We start from the raw sequence: 17,736 nt of genomic DNA on the forward strand, positions 1-17,736 counted from the left end.
ATGGAATAAATATTACGAGGGTATTCTTTGTAACAAATATGAAATAAATTGAGCAAGATAGCAAATATACAATCATCAAACAATGAACCGTGTATGAGCTGAAGTCTTCCAATTCCTGTGATTGCAATCGATCGCTAGGCGTATCCCTCAGGAACGGATGTAATCAGAGACATCCTTGTCATTTCCGCTTTCTTATAACGGAGGGTTTTGCCTTGTTCACAGGAAATTCAATTAAACAGGAAATTGTTCACTATCAATTATATTTTTCCATGTAACAAACAATGCGAGCGTTACATTGTGCTGGAAACGCAATTGAAGAAGTAAAATTTAAATGAATTTGGCCTCGAATTTTGAAAGTTAAGGAGGTGACACGTGTTTTAGTTCCAGAACCGTTTCTCTTGCGATCCCTAGCATTACCATGCTGTGTCGTTTGGAAGCGTGTGGTAGTGGTTAGAAAGAGCCGTGTAAGGGTACATTCTCATACAAAACAAACTGATCCCACTGTTTGCATTCCTGGTAAACCTCATCTTACCTTGTGGCGGTGGCCGGTCGCCATGCACAACGTCTCCCCGGGTTTGGAAATGCACTTTCCGAATGGCATTGCAGACGGGATGCTTGTTTTCCTGCTGGCCGCGCCATGATGTCGCGGCAGACCACCACCCAAGCACGCACCCCTTTGCACCAGGGAGTCCCGTTCTGTGTTCTATGCCAATCGACAGGTTAGCTGGAACCGTAGGGCATAGAGGGATAAAGAATAACATGGAAGAAATTAGTCCCCCGACGCGACAAAAATCAGTCTCCAGCAGGAAGAACGCTGGAGGGAAAAGGTACAAATAAATAGTAAAACCTTTTGTTATCATGCTGTGCAAATATGGTTCAATATCCATTATTGGTACGCACTTGTTTATCTTTGTCCTCTCCTTATGCGCACCTTCTGCTCCAGCGAAAGCGAAGAAATACGCAGCGCTGCTGGTGCACAACTGACCCACACGCGGTTCTCAGGCCAATGCCAACGGCTTCGAAGAAATGCGTGAAAGCGATAGCGAAGTCCTACGCAAGCTAGACGGCGGTTGTGCGGGCTGACGCGGAGGTACCTCGAAGGATATTATTTACACCTCGATCCTGGCTGGAAGGGTGCTCGATCGTTCACAATCGCCCCGGCGTCCAGGGGAGCGAGTCCTTTTTCTATATGACGTCTTTCAAATGTTTACTTTTTAATCTACCAGAACGAATACATTTCTCGGTATTGGGTACGGTTCCTTCGGGTCCCAAAAAATTTGGGACGGACATTCTACGGATTGCGTACCCTGCTGTCCTTCGTATTCATCGTCCCGCATTTTCAATGGTTTCACTTCCTATATTTTTTTGTCTCGTAGGGTTGTTTGCGAGACTCACCTAAGCGTCCGAGGCGTTTGGACGCATAACAAGCTTTTTTCTCCAAATAAGCATTTTCATTGTTATTTATCGTCCTTCCAAACGGGGCGATGGGCGATGTGTGATAATCGAATCGGCTGCCCACAGCTCCTTACAGGCACGATATCACGCATTGCGGCAGGTCGGCGGCAGGAACGCTGTCCTTTCGCGCTGTGGAGATGGTGCGTGTTATGATGAGATCGCTTGCAGCTACGAAGGATACATTAGACATTCTTAGCACATTCGATCCGGCGTTTGCTGCCTGCAGGATAGAGTTCTATTCTTTGTGCGCACTGTTGCTGCAGTTTGTTTTGGCCCTATTCCCTCGAGGGCCTGCCAGATTAAACGGACGAGAATGAATGTTCGCTTCTTGGAAAATATCGGCGGGCTGCTACGAATTTTCAGGAAGCAAGCAGACATAAAATACAAAACACCAATATTGCACCGAATTTACGCATCATCACGCGTCGTCACTCGATCGTTTCTCGTGCACGCACGGATCAGGTTCGGCTGTATCGTGTTACGCACCTGAAAGCGAACCCCTGCAGCAGCACAATTGGGCGAATGATTAATGTTTTGCTTCGAGAAAATTTCACCGAACAGCCCACCCGTCGAGTTTTGATCAGTCCCATCAAAATTGGCAATTGTGTACACGTTCGAGGCGTATTGCTGGAAGGATCGGGCAGCGGGAAACTCAAGAACCGATCGAGCTGGATCGCCGGAACGAAGGGGCAAATTTCACGTCTCTTTAACTAGGAACAATCTGCGCAATGTGGTCCCTTCAGTTTGTTGGACGAAGGGATGTTCTTTCCCTTGTTGCTGGTATTCCTTCGTAGCAGGTTGCTTCGGTCCTCGTTGTCCGTGTGTTTGTGTGTGAGAGTATGTGTAGTGCAAGATCCTTCCTGGGATCCCGGAATCATTAGCAAACGCAACGAGGGATCTTGTGCTGTGTTGAACTTTTCAGCACCACTTCCCCCCTGTTACCTCTGTTCCTCTTGCGACCAGCTCTGCCGATAGCCAGCAACGGGATCAATGGGATTCCAGAGCAGGTAGTCGATTTGAGCCAGTGCAAGGATTTCTCATGTTCCCGCTGGTTCCCATTCTGGCCCTTGGCTCGGTTGGTCCGTAAATCGTCTCCGTCTTCTCCGCTTCTTGCTGTTCTTCCTCTTACACACTCGTCGCAACGGTTCTGTATAATGCATTCTTTTTTCCCATCACGTCCATCCGTTTGTCCGGTCGTTTTTAATACAGTGAGGAAGAGCCTCGTAAAGAACGAGCTGGAAGGGAGTAACACGAAACAACAACACCACCAACAAAAAAAGCATCCCGAATCCCTAAATTCTATGGGTAATTTATGACAATCGAGCCCAGGCCAACAAGGCTGGCCCGAAGAAAAAAAGAAAACAATCCTATGGCAAGCTTTGCGTTTCGCTTTTCTCTGCATTAGAATGGGCTCAAATACAAACGCCAACAAACCCTCGGCTTGGTCCAACAGAGCATCTAGCAGCATCAACAAACGCAAACATGCTTTGTGTGATACGTTTCGAGCTGCTGCTGCTGCGGTCATCCGGTCGACGATCGAGAAGAGGGCTTACACGGTTAGAGCCTTCCTGCTTATCGCCAAATGTGATTGAGCCTAGCAATCCTGCGGAAATCGGCTTCCAAGGATTAACCGCACCGTCGCACCGGTGGGAGTTCGCTGGTAGCTTTTCGGCAACTCCTCCCCTCGAGCGAGGCGGTGGATTAGAGGCTTAACCATTCACGTCCACCACCATCCGTCTGCGACACCGACGAACAATGGCCAATTTGTAGATGAGTGTGAAGATGCGGCATTCATGTAAGGTGGCATCGCCTCGTACGTTCTACCGAACAGCTTTGATGTGACACCGTAAGGTGCCAAAAGTGATAGAAGTCCACTGTCAAGTGGTCAATCCTGCGGTTCACTGCACCCGTCGCGGATCGTTCTTGATCTCGGAGCCTTGACCCAATTCCGGTGCCTCAACCGGCACCTTGTTATGGCAAATAAATGAGGACAGCGGACAAGAAAAAGCCTCGAGCATGGGGTACGATCGTTTATCGATCGTTAGATGTTGCCGAGGGCGCAGTAGTCGATTTGTTCTTGGTCGTAAGTGAGTGACGCAAGCGTGCACGCGCCCTGATTCTCCTTCAGATCAAAGAGCGAATGCCGCGCCAAAGAAGGATATGTGCGCAGGATCGAAACGACAGACCACGACACGCTAGCGATGATGAAGCTGGTGTTTGATGAAACCCGAAAATGATGATGATGATGATGTTACGGAACCATGTCAATATTATAAACATGTCAAAACACTTGCGGTTGGTGGTCGATAGACGGATCAGTGTTTGTGTGTTTTTGGGCTTCACTCTGGGAAGAGAATAAATTTCGTTGGCAGCGATGTGGAGGGTTGGGTAGACGATACGCTTGTTCGACTGATCGTATGTCAATTTTTGGCCTAACGTGGTAATTACTTAAGGCGTTCCCTCTGCGCTCCGAGGCGGCAGATTCGTTGGCAAAGGAAATTATACGGTTGCTTGCTTCGGTTAGATGGATCGTTTTCACTAAACTATCGGCCGAAGTAGCCGTGCCCGTTTGCGATCGCACAGACCGGTATGTAATTTGTGTACGGCATTAGAAAATGATGATTTCATAATTGGATTGTGTACGAAGCCGGACGATGGATAAAAGCTGAAGCGGTGATGAAATAGCGATTTTATTTGTTTTACCGAGCTGGGGCTTGTTAAAGAGGTCCTGGGACGATCGTCGATGTGTGTGGTGAGGCTTGAGAAAATGATTTCGGCAGCTAATTGGCGGAAAACTGTTCAATGGCGCCGACAACTTAATGAAATCGTTATATCCGGTGCAAACTTGGAACAAGTTCAATGTTATTTAACTTGTTTAAGGCAGGTTTTAGACATTTTTCAATTATTTTGTTATTGTGCAATTTCTTTAAAGAGCTCTTAAACTTAATTTATTTTCAATATGGATGCATAAATCAATTTTGACGAATTAAAAATTACAATTGGTTGATTGCTTCGTTGAGGGTTGTGTCATTTAAATCTTCAGTTTTTTTTCGTTAATTTACCAAGTTTTGAGCCTCTTGTTCTCAAGACGCCGTTAGCGCTAAGTATATAGCCAAACACATTTCAAGCTTCGATATTAAATGTAATTTTGGACGTAAAGTTATGCTTAATTAATTCATATAGTACATTGTTAACAATTAAATGTTGGTTTACAATCAAAAATATAATAATATGTGTGCTATCGATTAAGCCAAAATAGCTATCACTACAATAAAGACGCGATTGCCAGAAACAGAATTAAGAATTAAAACCTGAACTTAACGGGCAAAAAAAACATTGAATTTAATAGACACTTTTTTTAATGGAGCTTATAGCAGCGCGAAAGTGCTTAAAATTTTTTGCTATGCGTGTTACCTACCTTAAGGGGTATTGAATTATCGTTTTGTATTTGCACTGCAAATAGCATACTTTTAGGAGTAAATATTTAATTTTCAGCTGAATTTATGCTTGGTGCTGTGCGAACATGCCCCAACAAATATGCTTTGCGTATTGCATACCTTTAAGCATATTGAATTATCGTTTTGCATCTGTACAGTGGATTGCATACCTGTAGGAGTAAAAATGAAATACACGACGAAAACAAGCTTAAATTTAAACATTGTAGATAAAATCTCATATCGCACTCTTTATTTGTTGCTAAGTTTTTGCGCAAAAAAAAAAGCAATAAGTGTGCTACTTTATGAATGCAAAGCATCAGCGTTGTTTATGATAACTATATTATTACTTTTAACAATAAGCTCACTTGTAGAATAATACAATGTCCAAATATCATTAAAGAAAATCTAAATGCACATATTCCTGTGCGATTTGTTGCGTAGGTCGAGTGGTGGCTTTGAGTAATGACTTTGAGACAGTAAATAAAGTAATCTACGGGCAATACAAACCGTCCGCCTCTTCTTGACTTTCCAGCCTTCACGAAAGCCCATTGCTCCTTTCGTTCAATGGCAATCACAATTAACAATCGCAATAAAAATTCTGCCAAACTTTCTCAATAACGAAACGCTGAAAGGAAGTGAAGAGCGAGAGAAAGAGAGAGAGAAAGAGAGAGAGAGCGTGCGTCTCCATAATGCTAACCAGCAACGATGGTGGATAAAAGATTCGAAACGGCCATCAGGTCGTAAAATGGGCACAAGGAAATGGTGGTCCTTTCCGGGTGACCTTTTCATCCTTCGGCCGTGGCGACTTTCCCTTTCTTTTGTGCGAGTCATAAATCAGTTAAACAAATTCATTTGCCTTTCAGTCAAAAATTTTCTTCGTCACGAGTGAGCTTGCTCATTTTTCCGGCGAGTTTTTCTTCAACTTTCCACCATCGCGGCAGAACATTCGGTTCCATCATACTCGTCAGTTTACACTAGGCGTTAAGGGCTGCAGGGGAGTACAGTATTTTTTGCGTTTTATTTCTTTTTTTACGATTTTCCAACAGTTGGTGAAGCGAAATTCATTCATTTTTCTACCATTTCCGACACATTTTTAAACGCGCACGCTTCAAATGGCCGTGACTGGTACATAGGGCTTAGCTTGTGTTTACGGGAGCAAACTCTGTGCTTGAGAAGGACGGCCGTAAACGGAAGACCCCGTGTGCGTGTCACTTTATGAGGAGGGAAATTCGTTACCACCCATCTCAGCTCCCTCGCCACATCGTCCGACCTGCCCAGCGGGTCTCATGTGCGGCTGTTTGTGGTTTTGCCGGGTGACGACGTTGAGAGAACGGTGATAAAAATGAACATTCTGTTGACAAAAGTTTATCGATGGCCATCTCGCGCCACCTCCATGAACGTCTAGGAACACCAGTTCCCGGCCAGGCCAAACAAATTATCCCACCCGTTCCGTTCGCGCGTCTTTTGCCCGTGCGAATGACCAGCACGGTCGTCATCGTCAGTGGAATGTGATGAAAAGTGGCCACAGCCAGCAGCAAAGCAGAGTTCCCTCCTCCGGTCGGTGTGCGTGCGCGAGACCGTTAGTTATTTTTTATGCCTTCAGATGAATTATGCGCTCGTGGTAAGAGCGAGTGGTCTGTCCACCTGCCCATGGCCACCAACATCCATCCCCCATTGATCTGATGGCTCCGAATGTGGAGCGTTTTATAGACTTATGGTTTTACGACTCTCTAGCGGAATGCTTCTTACGCTCGTGTGGTTGTGATGATGGCCAAGACGACGGGCTAGACAAAACCATTCGCGACTAACCGACCAATCGACCAACTGGGGAAACGGGGTGAGAAAATACTCGCGCAACAGGGTGATTTATCGAACGAACTGCGGCCAGCGGTGAAGAAAACGCGACCGAAGCCGCTAATCCGACAGGTACTTGCCACCAAAACGCCTGGTGCTTTTCTGACAAGCGACCGCTTCTAAAACGTGTTCCGAGCGCTAATCCTTGCCCGGTTCCGGAGGTATTTGCCGTGGGCTTCTAATTTGAATCCCACCGACCTACACTTGATCACGTCCTCTCGTGAGCTACTTCGAGTCGAGCAATTGGACAGTGGTTGGTCAGTCGCTCGCTTTCCTCATGACACTACTTAGCTCCGGCTGCTTGTCACCTTGTCGTTGATGAAGATGTTGAAACGCTGGATCTAAAGACCGTTTCGGGCTTCAGAAGGCCCGCTCGCTTGTTTCGCCTTGTTCGTCTCGATGTCTCGATCTCGATCGGATTTATGACAAACAAGTCGTAAAATAATAACATGACAATTTATTAGCCGAGCGCCGGGAGGAATTCGTGTTGGCCTGCTGCTCAAGTACGGTGGGTCAGCATGGGTGGATTGGCGATGAGATGCTTTTGGTAGATCCTAGTAATAAAAATAATGCTTTTGATACACACAAACCAACCCATCGGGCCATTTGGCATCGCGCGAGTTCAATTAAACGTGGGGTATGTTTTTGTGATGCTGTCAGTGAAATTGTAAAATTTGACCAGCACATCAGCATTATTAAAAATTGCTGGAAACAGGAAAGTGGAGAACGAATCAGCAAAAAATGTTAGGAGAAACCAATTTCATATCGTCATCAATGTGTCTGTGTGTGGGTATATATGTAAAGCTTCTGTTGCGATTGGTGTCGGCACACAAAAACGGTCCACAGGTATCTCCAACAGAAAAGAATGTTACGGCGATTCAAACCAGATCTCTAGCCGTACGTTTTCATGGCTGCGAAGCAAAAGCAGAGTTTTTGCGCCCTGTGTGCGCTGGTGGAACCACACAGAAAGAGATCAGAGTTTGATTGGATGGGAATCGATTCCAGGAGAAAGCCATTTTTATTTTCACTCCGATACACTCGGTACCACGGTGGTCTCGGTGGTGCGCAGTGCAGTCGCGTGGATGCAATATTCAAAACTCATCCAGATCCCGGAGCATCGACAGCAGTTAGGTAATGGTGACCGTCGCGAGCACCCTACCTGGGGGATTAGTGACACTTGTCATCCGATGTAGTCGATCCCGGAAAGACCGTACCGGATCTCCTTCCTGCGGGAAGCAGGAGAGCGATGGATGGTCCCCATTCGTCAAAGGCCGGTGGAGCGTTAATTAAACGCCAAAGTGCTTAGGGACTTCTGTGCTCCTCGTATATGGTCGTATCCGTCTGTGTGTGTGTTTTTTTTTTGTTTGTTACATCGTTACCAGCAAGAATTTCCACGGTGGGTTGCCGTGACGGTCCGATGTGCGCTGTGCGAGCCCGACTCGAAGGGTGTCAATTTGCTTGTCAATTTAAGCTTCGTTACGTTTGATTACAACCATCGGCCGATCGCACGCAGCGCCACCAGAGCATCGGCATGTAATGCATCATTGCTGTGTGGACCGACCTTTGGACACGCTCCTGCATTCTCACTGATGGCGGTTACGTCTACGGTCTGCACACACCCATACACAGCATTTGCAATGCATCTGCGGTCCCTGGGGCAAAACCACACTTCCGTCGGAGTTTCGTTGCTTGGCCAAGGAGTTTTCGGGATGTAAGTAGTGGGTTTCTAGGATCCTTCGCTCGATCCAAAAATCCTGACCGGAAAGTTCGTTAACTTTTTCTGCCACGTGACCGGTTGGCCAAGTCCGTTGCTGCTGCCGCTGTCAGTGCGGTGGTCGTGCTTTGGGCTGGGATGCGAATGCGGATCGGTTAATCAATATTTCAAAAAGAACCAAGATTCAATCCCCTCCGGATAGCCTGCCTGTGGATGAGATCTGGAACGGGGTGCCACTGTTCGGACAGCTGGTGAGAAGGGAAGGACGGCAACAACCTTTAGCCGGATGTTGGTGTTGTTGTCGAATGTCGAACCTGTTCGAGGCCTACGGTTCGAGAAAGATGGGACGGAGCCATGCTAAGAGCTAAAATAAATAAAATAAAGTTCCCTAATCTTGTTTCGAGTAAGATCCCTGCGATGGGGAGGTAGCAGCTGTAGGGCACAAAAATCATTGTGCAATTGTGTAACTTTCAACGAAATCCAGTTTCATTTTAGCGTGTTGGACAACCGCTTCGGCAAGAAAAACATGTGCCGAAGAAAAAATTGACCACAATCGAACGGCACAGCGAAGAGTTGATATTTTGCATTTCCGGGTAGCAGCTGCAGTCGCAGCAGCAGCCAGAAAGTTGCTGTTTAGTATATTCCTGCCGCACATTGTGTGGCTGGGCGGCTCGTCGCGTGGAGTAGCTTTTGTGCACTCAAGCGATCCAAGCGACCTCGCGTTGCGTGTACCATTGCAAATGCAATGTCTCGCGCGCCGGCGGCAGAGTTTTTGGCCAACTTATGATAAGGGTTAGGACGTGAGGGCGCACCAACTTTTTGGAAAACCGGGGACAGGGCAGGAAGCAGTTAAGAATACAGCAGTTGATTGAATTGATTGGGCCAGAAGTGGAAAAGTTCACCTGCATAAGCAGGCACTAGTTACGTCTCCTGTCGAGGCGTGGAGAAATTTTTCTCCCCTTTTGACCGTAGCGACTTTCCATTCGTATTGAACCGGTTTGGCAGGGAAAATGGACGAGGTTTCCATTGGTTTGGGGTGAGTAGCGAGCGGGAAAAGTTTCCTTTGCTCCATTTTTCCTTCCATCGCATGATGGAACAAGTTTGGCTGTCCGGGCCGGAAGCCTTTGGGGGTGAATTTTTATTTCCCAACGTAACGTGGCGTTGACAATAAACCGGAAACAGGTTTAGAAGTTTTTGCGTTGTTGATGTTGCCGTTGGTTTCTTTGGTGATGCAGCCTCCGCTAGAAATCCTCGGGCCGGGGGATTCTTGCGTTCTACTGCGCCGGCATTGAAAGTTGCCCATTCTTGCCGAAGCTTAATGCGGTGGCATTGTGAAACTGTGACCACATTGCGAATGCCAGTAGCCATCGGGTTCGCAAAAGTGGCTTACGATGTAGCTGGAGCAAGGAAAGTGCTTCCCGGTTCTTTGCCGAAATCCTCAAGCTTCTACGGGGGGCCAAAATGCACTTTTGCACCAGAAAGCGGGCATGAAATGTTTTGCCCGATACAATTGCTACCGTGCCGAGTAAGTTGCCCATTGTTGGTGCATTACTATTAACTTCAGCCTATAAATATCCATAAACACGTAATATTGCCCATCCGGCGCAATGCTCCCTAGATCGCACGGTGGAGATGCACTTTATTACGTCGCACACTGCCGAATGCTGAAGCTTTTCAATAAAAAGTACGGCCCGCAACACTAGCGAAGACTCCGAACCGGGCATCTTTACTTGTTGGCATATCTGATGACCGGGGGCGCCAGTGGCGTTGGACGAAAAATAGGACTTAATAATTTAAATTGAAATTAATGTCCAGTTGTTTACAGGCTATGTAAAATGTATTGCCACACACACACACACACACAGTCTCTCTCAGTACAAGTTCTTCACAAACATTCTGGCTCTTCTCTTGGGCATGTGCAACGGGTCCACATCGTTTACGGTGCGAATTAAGGCGAGCCCATTCGTTTGGAGCGCTCTGCTCCTTACGGTGGTGCTGTTTGAACACGGATAAGTGTAGGCAACACTTTTGTGCAGTGGATCGGTTTGCATAATGTCGACAAACAAACCCCCGTCGTATCGAGCGAAAACATACACACACCGACATCAAAACAACCAGGACGTTCCCAAGGATTGCGTCCAGGGACTGGGACTGGGGAGCGAAAGTTTAGCAGGAAAACTTTAAGCTTCTTGTTTGCTTTAGTTGCTACTAGTTGTGATGATGCGGCAGCAGTGTTGTTATGCACGGCCATATGCCGGTGTGCCGTTCGGAGAGCCGTGGTTGCCGGCTGGATCTTTGTGGGGTGGTTTCGCTTCCAGTGCAGCGTCCGTGCCAAGCACATCCTCGGCACTACGTTGCAGTGAGAGTAATTTTCATTTTTAATGTGCTATTTCGCTCCCTGCGCTGGTAATTTTGCATAAATATAAATATATTTCTTGTGAAACGCCGGGCTTTGGTTCCGCTGTCGCGGACCGGCGACGACGACGGTGGTGGTGGTGGTGGTGGTTCGGTATTAGTGGCACATCTTTCACCGATCCGACACGACAGAAAGTTGTGCGGTTCGCGTTTGTAAATAATAGATGCGATGGATGAAACCATTAACAGCGGCCCGGCCAGCAGATTTTTCGGCTGCATTGTGTAGCATCAGAAGCAGCAGCAGCAGCATTGCCGGAGCGCCACCGGATGTGGGAAATAATCTGCGATAAGAAGAAATCATCACCGGGCGACATGGCCGGGGGGACTTTTGGGCGATGCAGTCAGTGACAGGGGCACACTCTGTTGCGGGCATACGCTGTTCCGGCTTGAGGTTGATTTTCGGCGAGCGTAATCGCGCTGGGATAAAATAACCGCAAACACACAGTACCATAGTTGTAGCCCGGTTGGCCGGCGTTTCCCGCGGGAGTTGGATATGAATAATTTAAGCTCACCTCGCAAAGTTTCCCAACTCGCAACTCGCTGTCGCATTTTTGTGTTTCATGTGGAGCGTTGTGAGCGTGCTCCCTCGCTCTATCTCTATATTACTCGCCTCGGTCTGCCAGCACCGGCAGTTCCGGATGTGTAGCAAGAAAATCCATTTCCTGTGCGACGTACTACCACCATCAGTGCATCGCTCTACACCGGGAATGTCAATGCACCTTCCTTCACCAGGGGGAGGTAAGAAAGATAAGAAAAATATCATCCTAAACGCATGAGGATGAGGGCTGCGTCTTGATGTTTTTTTGATTTTTGTCCCCTCGCTGGCTCGGCACGGCAGCACTGCTCTGCTCGAGGTTCCTGGGAGGGTGAACGAGCAATCAACGAGACGTACGCATGCAGCGGGGGCAGCAAATGTTTAAAAATGTATTTTCCATTGCTAAAAGGTCCCCTGCTTCACGACCCGCGGGGCTGAGGGTCACGGTTCGCAGGGAGATCAAAAGAATGTTTGTAATTTTCTTCGATGAAGTTAAGGTATTTCTATCGAAAGTTGCTCATCGGAAGACGATTCACTCGCGACCTGCATGATAAAGAATACGAGCTGGTGCGAAGGGTGTGAACTGTATGTGAGACCGATTTGGTGGTCTTTTGACAGTGGGCTCCACCCGTCCCGATCCCCTTCAAGAAGGCTCAGCCGAAGAAGTTGGTCCCGAAATTAACGAACCTTGTCCGGTCCCAGTGTGGGGTTTTTTGCTGCTGCGCGGAGCGATGTGACGGAGGCAAAAATGAAAAGCGAACTTTTTCCATTAGCTCTAGCTCGCTTGCCTTTCATTACCTTTCATCATCGAGTGGCCACATTTTTACTGTCAAGAGCAAATTACGAAATTTGTAGAGCTAAATTGTTGGCAATATTTCGCCAAACTATATTCTGTGGGCTACGAGTAGGAGTGGCAATCGAGAGGTTTGAGTGCTTCCCGCCATTTGGAAGTAAACCGTGTCGCTGCAACAGAATTGATGCAGTGCACTTTTCACAATTTCCAGTGCTTGTGCTTCATGTTTGTCATCGTTTCATTAGAGCGGAGTGTATGGACGAAAGAAAAATGTAGTTCCGTTTCCTTCAACTTATTATCGCTTTCGGAAGCCAGCAAGGTACAGCCGGCCCCGTTGAACGGTTATCTTCGGTCAGGTGAAGAAGACACTTCAGCTACTTCGGACTTCGGAAGCTTCAGTTTGGGAGTTTTTTTTCTGCGATTGTTGCCACAAGAATGGCTTCCGGAAAGTATCACAGTACCTGAAATTGGTTGAATGGAAAGCGCGGAAGTCGTTCTAATTGCGTAATAGGACAGAACTTTTCCGCGTCATTTTGCGGGGACCAGAGATCCTTAAGGTGGATCGCTCTCGTTCGAGAGTCTTAGCTGCACTGCGTCTCGAGAAACGGGAAGCCACACCGTCGACGGTGACGGTCAGGGATTTAGTTTGTGCAGAACTTTTATCATACGTCGTGAGCAAAGTTTGTGATTATTTTTATCTGCTCCCCGTATTATCCCGTTGACGTTTCGGGCGGTTGAGGTCCGCCGCTTAAACTAGTGCTTCACCGCCAGATATTAATAGTGGCAGTTACTTTCTTCACGTGCCACTACCCGCTAGCTTAGTGGTGCGATAGGACAGAAAGTTGACGGTGCTACGTTGAGGGGTTTATTTTTTCTTCTCTTGGCCACCTATTCCAACCGTCACATTAACGGTTCGTTTGGGCTTAAAGTTGTCGGCAAAAGTCATTAGTCGATAAGAAAGTCGAAACATTCTCGCTAGGGATGATGGTGCCGTTGCCGGGCATCTTTTACTGAAACCATACCGAGCAAGCATCTCGTCGCTAGGTCGAAGGATAGTCTGTAAGAAAGCCACACGTACGCGAGCACACACAAACACGGATGGTACGCAAGACACAAACGCCGGAAATGGTTACAATTCCTCGGGGATTTGAAATCCATTTGATGTTAAGAAGGATTTTCAATCCGAGTATTCGGTACAAAGAACGCAAATACCATAACATAAACACAGCCAAAGAATCTCAATGAAGGGGAGCCATTTTTCGGAGCCTAATAAACTTTCATGATGTTGTCATCTGCAGAGAAATTGACTGTGTGCTTGCTTTCTTTTTTTTATTGCAACAAAACTGCACCACCGGGAAAGACGTCGGTGATTGGGTTTGGACGGAGTTGAAGGAAGGATATGCGCATACAAAAAAAAGGTGCTAAAAGCAAGCGGTTTTTAGGATCGTTGCTGAACGGCGATAAAAGGAAGGAACACAGCACCACATCCAGCCAGACATTGTGAGGAAATTAAAATTCAACATCAAGAAATTGAACTGCCGAGGGCAAGGATTAAATTCCTGCGAGCGTTAGCAGGACAGCGAAGGCCGGGGAAACAAAGGTAAATAAAACAAGTGAAACCAGTGAAAGTAATGCACAATGCCAGCTACTTGGGGAAGTTTTTAAAATGTTTAAAATATTTCGCCTATCACAGAGACGAACAAGTAAGAAGTAATTGCAAATATGCAGCGTTTGCTCGGGGACCCACAACGGTTTTGTAACCGCAGCCGCTCATGAACTCGATACGGCAGGGTAGTAGACCTTTGGTAGGCCGAAGTTAATTTAAACTTAAGTCATGTTTTCGAACTTTGCACCCCGATTGCGGGGAACCTCCCCTTTCGCTGTCCGGATATCTCCAGAGATGCGTTGAACGGACCGCGTGCTGGTGTAAGAAGGAGGTCCTTCGCTTACAGAGTTATGATGTATTCGTGAAACCGCTGCACGAAAGCCCACATTTTTGACGTGCAAAATCACCACATAAACCCGAAGTGTGCTCACCTTCCATTTTGGAGGTCGCCTACGATGTAGACTGCTGTTGATTCTTGACGTCAAACGTCACAATTTTGTCTCATTAGCAGCATGGTTTCGATGGTAAACTTGATTAGATTTCTAATTACGGGTACATACACGCTCACATCTTCCTTCCCACCGGTGGCCGGAGTGCCGAAGGAGGGTGGAGTTTATTGAAGGATAATGCTTAAGCAGCATCTGAACGAAACGTGGCACAGCATCGACCCCTGTTTGCTGTTGGGCTGCTTAATTCATGCCCTCAAATCAACTGTCACTCGTGCGCTGTCACAGATGTGACTGAGAGCTTCAGTGGATCGGTGGTGTACACGGGACTACACTTTCCCTTGTCCCTGTTCCGGTACTCGTCGTGTGCGTGTGTCGGTGTCGACTGGTGTATTGCAAAAGCCAGCATGCGGCAAAATTTATGCTCATTTGGTACATTTTGTCCCTCCAGCACCACCTGTCCATAAACCAGGGCGGCTAATTGTTTCTTTTCATCTAAACCCACAGCCCACAGACACGGCACGACACGACACACATGACTTCCGGGTTTTGTTTTTGGCCCAAAAATTAATTACATTTTTGATCCCATTGGGAGACCTTTCCTGTGTCTGCTCTTTCTCTCTAGCTCTCTCTCTCTTTCTTTTTCCAGTCATCTTAACAATCGAAGCAAAGGGAAAGGATCGCGACCATTTCCTTTACCGACGTCTGTGTCCACAAGGACGCAGGGAGCAGGGCGTAATCGTTTCCAAGAGGGAAATATATTTAGTTATTTCCATAGAAAAGAAAGCGGAATCGCCCGAGAAAATCTCGATACCAATTATGTGGCCCTGCATTTGTCGTTGACTGGCTGGCTGGCTGGCGCCTCCATGTGTGTGTGTGTGTGCTTGTATGCGCGTTACTAAGGGGGCCCGTCGGCCATTTTTCTCCCCCTTTAAGGGGTGGCTTTTCGCTTTCTGACTTTGTCTCGCCGAATCGTACAGACACGTTCTAATATGGCAGTGGCAAGAATTCGTAGCCGAGCGCAAATGGCATTCCGATGGCAAAGGAAGCACATCGGAGCAGTCTTTTGCAAAGAACCCATTCGTCATGGTGTCTTAACGATGCAATCGTCTGCAGCCGTCACCAGCCTCCCTCCAGTCGTCCGTGCGATTTTATTTCATTTCCTCCATTTCTGCGCTGATGGGGTTCATTTTCGCTGCTGGTAGGCTATTGTCATTATTGTCGATGGTAGAGCGCTTAAACGGTTGAACGGATGCACGGCATGCGTGGATAGGGAATGGTATCGCCGTCGAGGTGTGAAAGGCATCCGACAGAGCTTTAAACGAGGGAGAATGGATAAAAGAAAATGGCAAGCCATCGCAATGTCAAATGAACTTTAAATAGAGGCGGCCAGAGCCATGTGTTATACGTTTTTCTGCAGCAACAAGACAGCCCTGTGTGGTTCATTTTAATATTCCCAAACTGTAACCAGTACAGAATTAAAGTTCTAAAAGTATCAAAAGGTCAGAATATTTTGGTTTCCGTGTGTGAAGAAATGTGTTTTCATCTATTTGCGAAAATGATCAAAAAATAGCATGGTGACTGCGTGCGTGTAGGGTGACTGCGTGATGTTCGCATGGTACGCTTTTAAATAAATTCAAGCGGAATGTTCCGAATCATCAAACGAACTGCGGGACATACCCTTCCCAGAGTGAATGATGTAGGGAAAAAAGAGATCCAATGAAAGGACATGAGGCAAATCGTGCCATTTGATTGGAATTTATTTTCAACGCAAAATGCTTCGCTTGTAAAAAGGGGAAAGAAAGAAGCCAACAGTGCGACAGAGAACTCGCAAACACAGTGCTTGGGGAACAAGTTTGAATGGTCATTACCGTGATCAGGATGAGGTTATGTATCGCATTGATGTGTTTTGCAGGTACATTAAAGCATCACCAGCATGACTGCATTGGTTTGCCCAATCTATCCCAGTTCATCCCGGTCTGGTGTGTATGAAAACAATAAGCGTAGCTAATTTTGCAAACCAATTTCCCATAAGCCATAAGCCGAGCGGTCATGCTGCGTGAGATCAATTACACGCGATAATACGGCGTGGTAATATGATTTGGTTTCCAAAGCAAATTGCGACTCGCCAAATTCATCTAAATTAGCGTAATTAACCACACTTGATGTGCGAATTCGTTTCAATTAAAATTACAGTATGGAAATGGGAAAAGATCTGTTGGCCCGGAACTGGTGAGCACGAGTAGCACCGGAGGGCGGAGAGAGGATTGAAAATTTCAAAATATAAGACTGCTGGTGGTTGCGGTCGGGGATCAAACTGCATTGGGAGTGCAACCAGATGTTAAATTCGAATGGTTCATCGAATTGAAACTCTGTGCGGCTGGTTCATCTTTGAATTTCCCACTCCCTTTGCTGTGCGGTTCGGGTTTGCTGGGGAAAAGTTGGTGCCAGGGGCGCACTATTCGCTTTTTGGCTTTAGATCCGTACAGTGCACACGACCGGGCAGGACAGACTGGAATATGGTCTCGCCGAATGGGGTTGAGTTTGAAGGGGAAGGATTTTTAATTTAATATTTAAAAAATCATTGTTAAATTGGGTTTTTTTTTCAGTCCTTCGTGCGGTGCTCTTTTCTCTTGTGCTGGCCGAATTTTTTTTTTAGCTCGTGCCTAGCTCTACTGCACGGGTTTCACAAGTGTTTCCGTACATGGGAAAAAAGCGTTGCTCACACAGAAGCGACCATATACACACTTACACACATGCACAATCGCTGGATGCTGCTGGTAGGCTAGAAGAGCCTCGAGTGCACACAGGACATCACGTTACCGATTGGAGCTGGAAATCGCCAAAGTGGAATTGTAAAATCAGATTATCAGACTGCGGGCTGTTTCTGTAATTGGCAAAGTGGGAACAAAGCTAGTGAAGGTGCAATCGGTATGGGGATCGGCGATGGAAGTGTGGAGGATAATATATTTTATATTTAAATTGAATCACTATGATTGTTATTAAAATACTGTCAAATTGAATCTAAATGAAGTAACAGATCAATCGAGGACGCAGTGTTTTTCCCCAAAAAGGCGCTAGGCTGCGTATCTGGTGAGTCGGGTACTGAGTACTCGCCATCGGATGGATTGGCGTAGTGTAGGCCCCGGTATTATGATATATTAATTAGATTACCGTTTTGATTTGTTGGCTAGTTTGCTCGTTGGCGCATTTGTCTTGCAGACTGATCTGCTCCTGGGGAATATATCAAGCGTGATTGATGGGCGTGAAGTGGTATGAATATGTATGCCGGGAAATGTAGCGTCCAGGTGGAAACTCGCCGTAACCCCATCAGCCGGGAGTGAGTTGATTTATCGGCTGTACCAAATATTGTCCACCGATTGATTGTTCTGCCATGTTTCACGGGCAAGGAAGAGGTTTCGGGAGCAGGCTAGCGCGGAAGCTGGGCAGGATAATGGTGTCAAGAAGCATGGGCGAAAGT

Source organism: Anopheles stephensi, chromosome 2 (genome assembly GCF_013141755.1).
Source record: "Anopheles stephensi strain Indian chromosome 2, UCI_ANSTEP_V1.0, whole genome shotgun sequence".
Classification (NCBI taxonomy): Eukaryota; Metazoa; Arthropoda; class Insecta; order Diptera; family Culicidae; genus Anopheles; species Anopheles stephensi.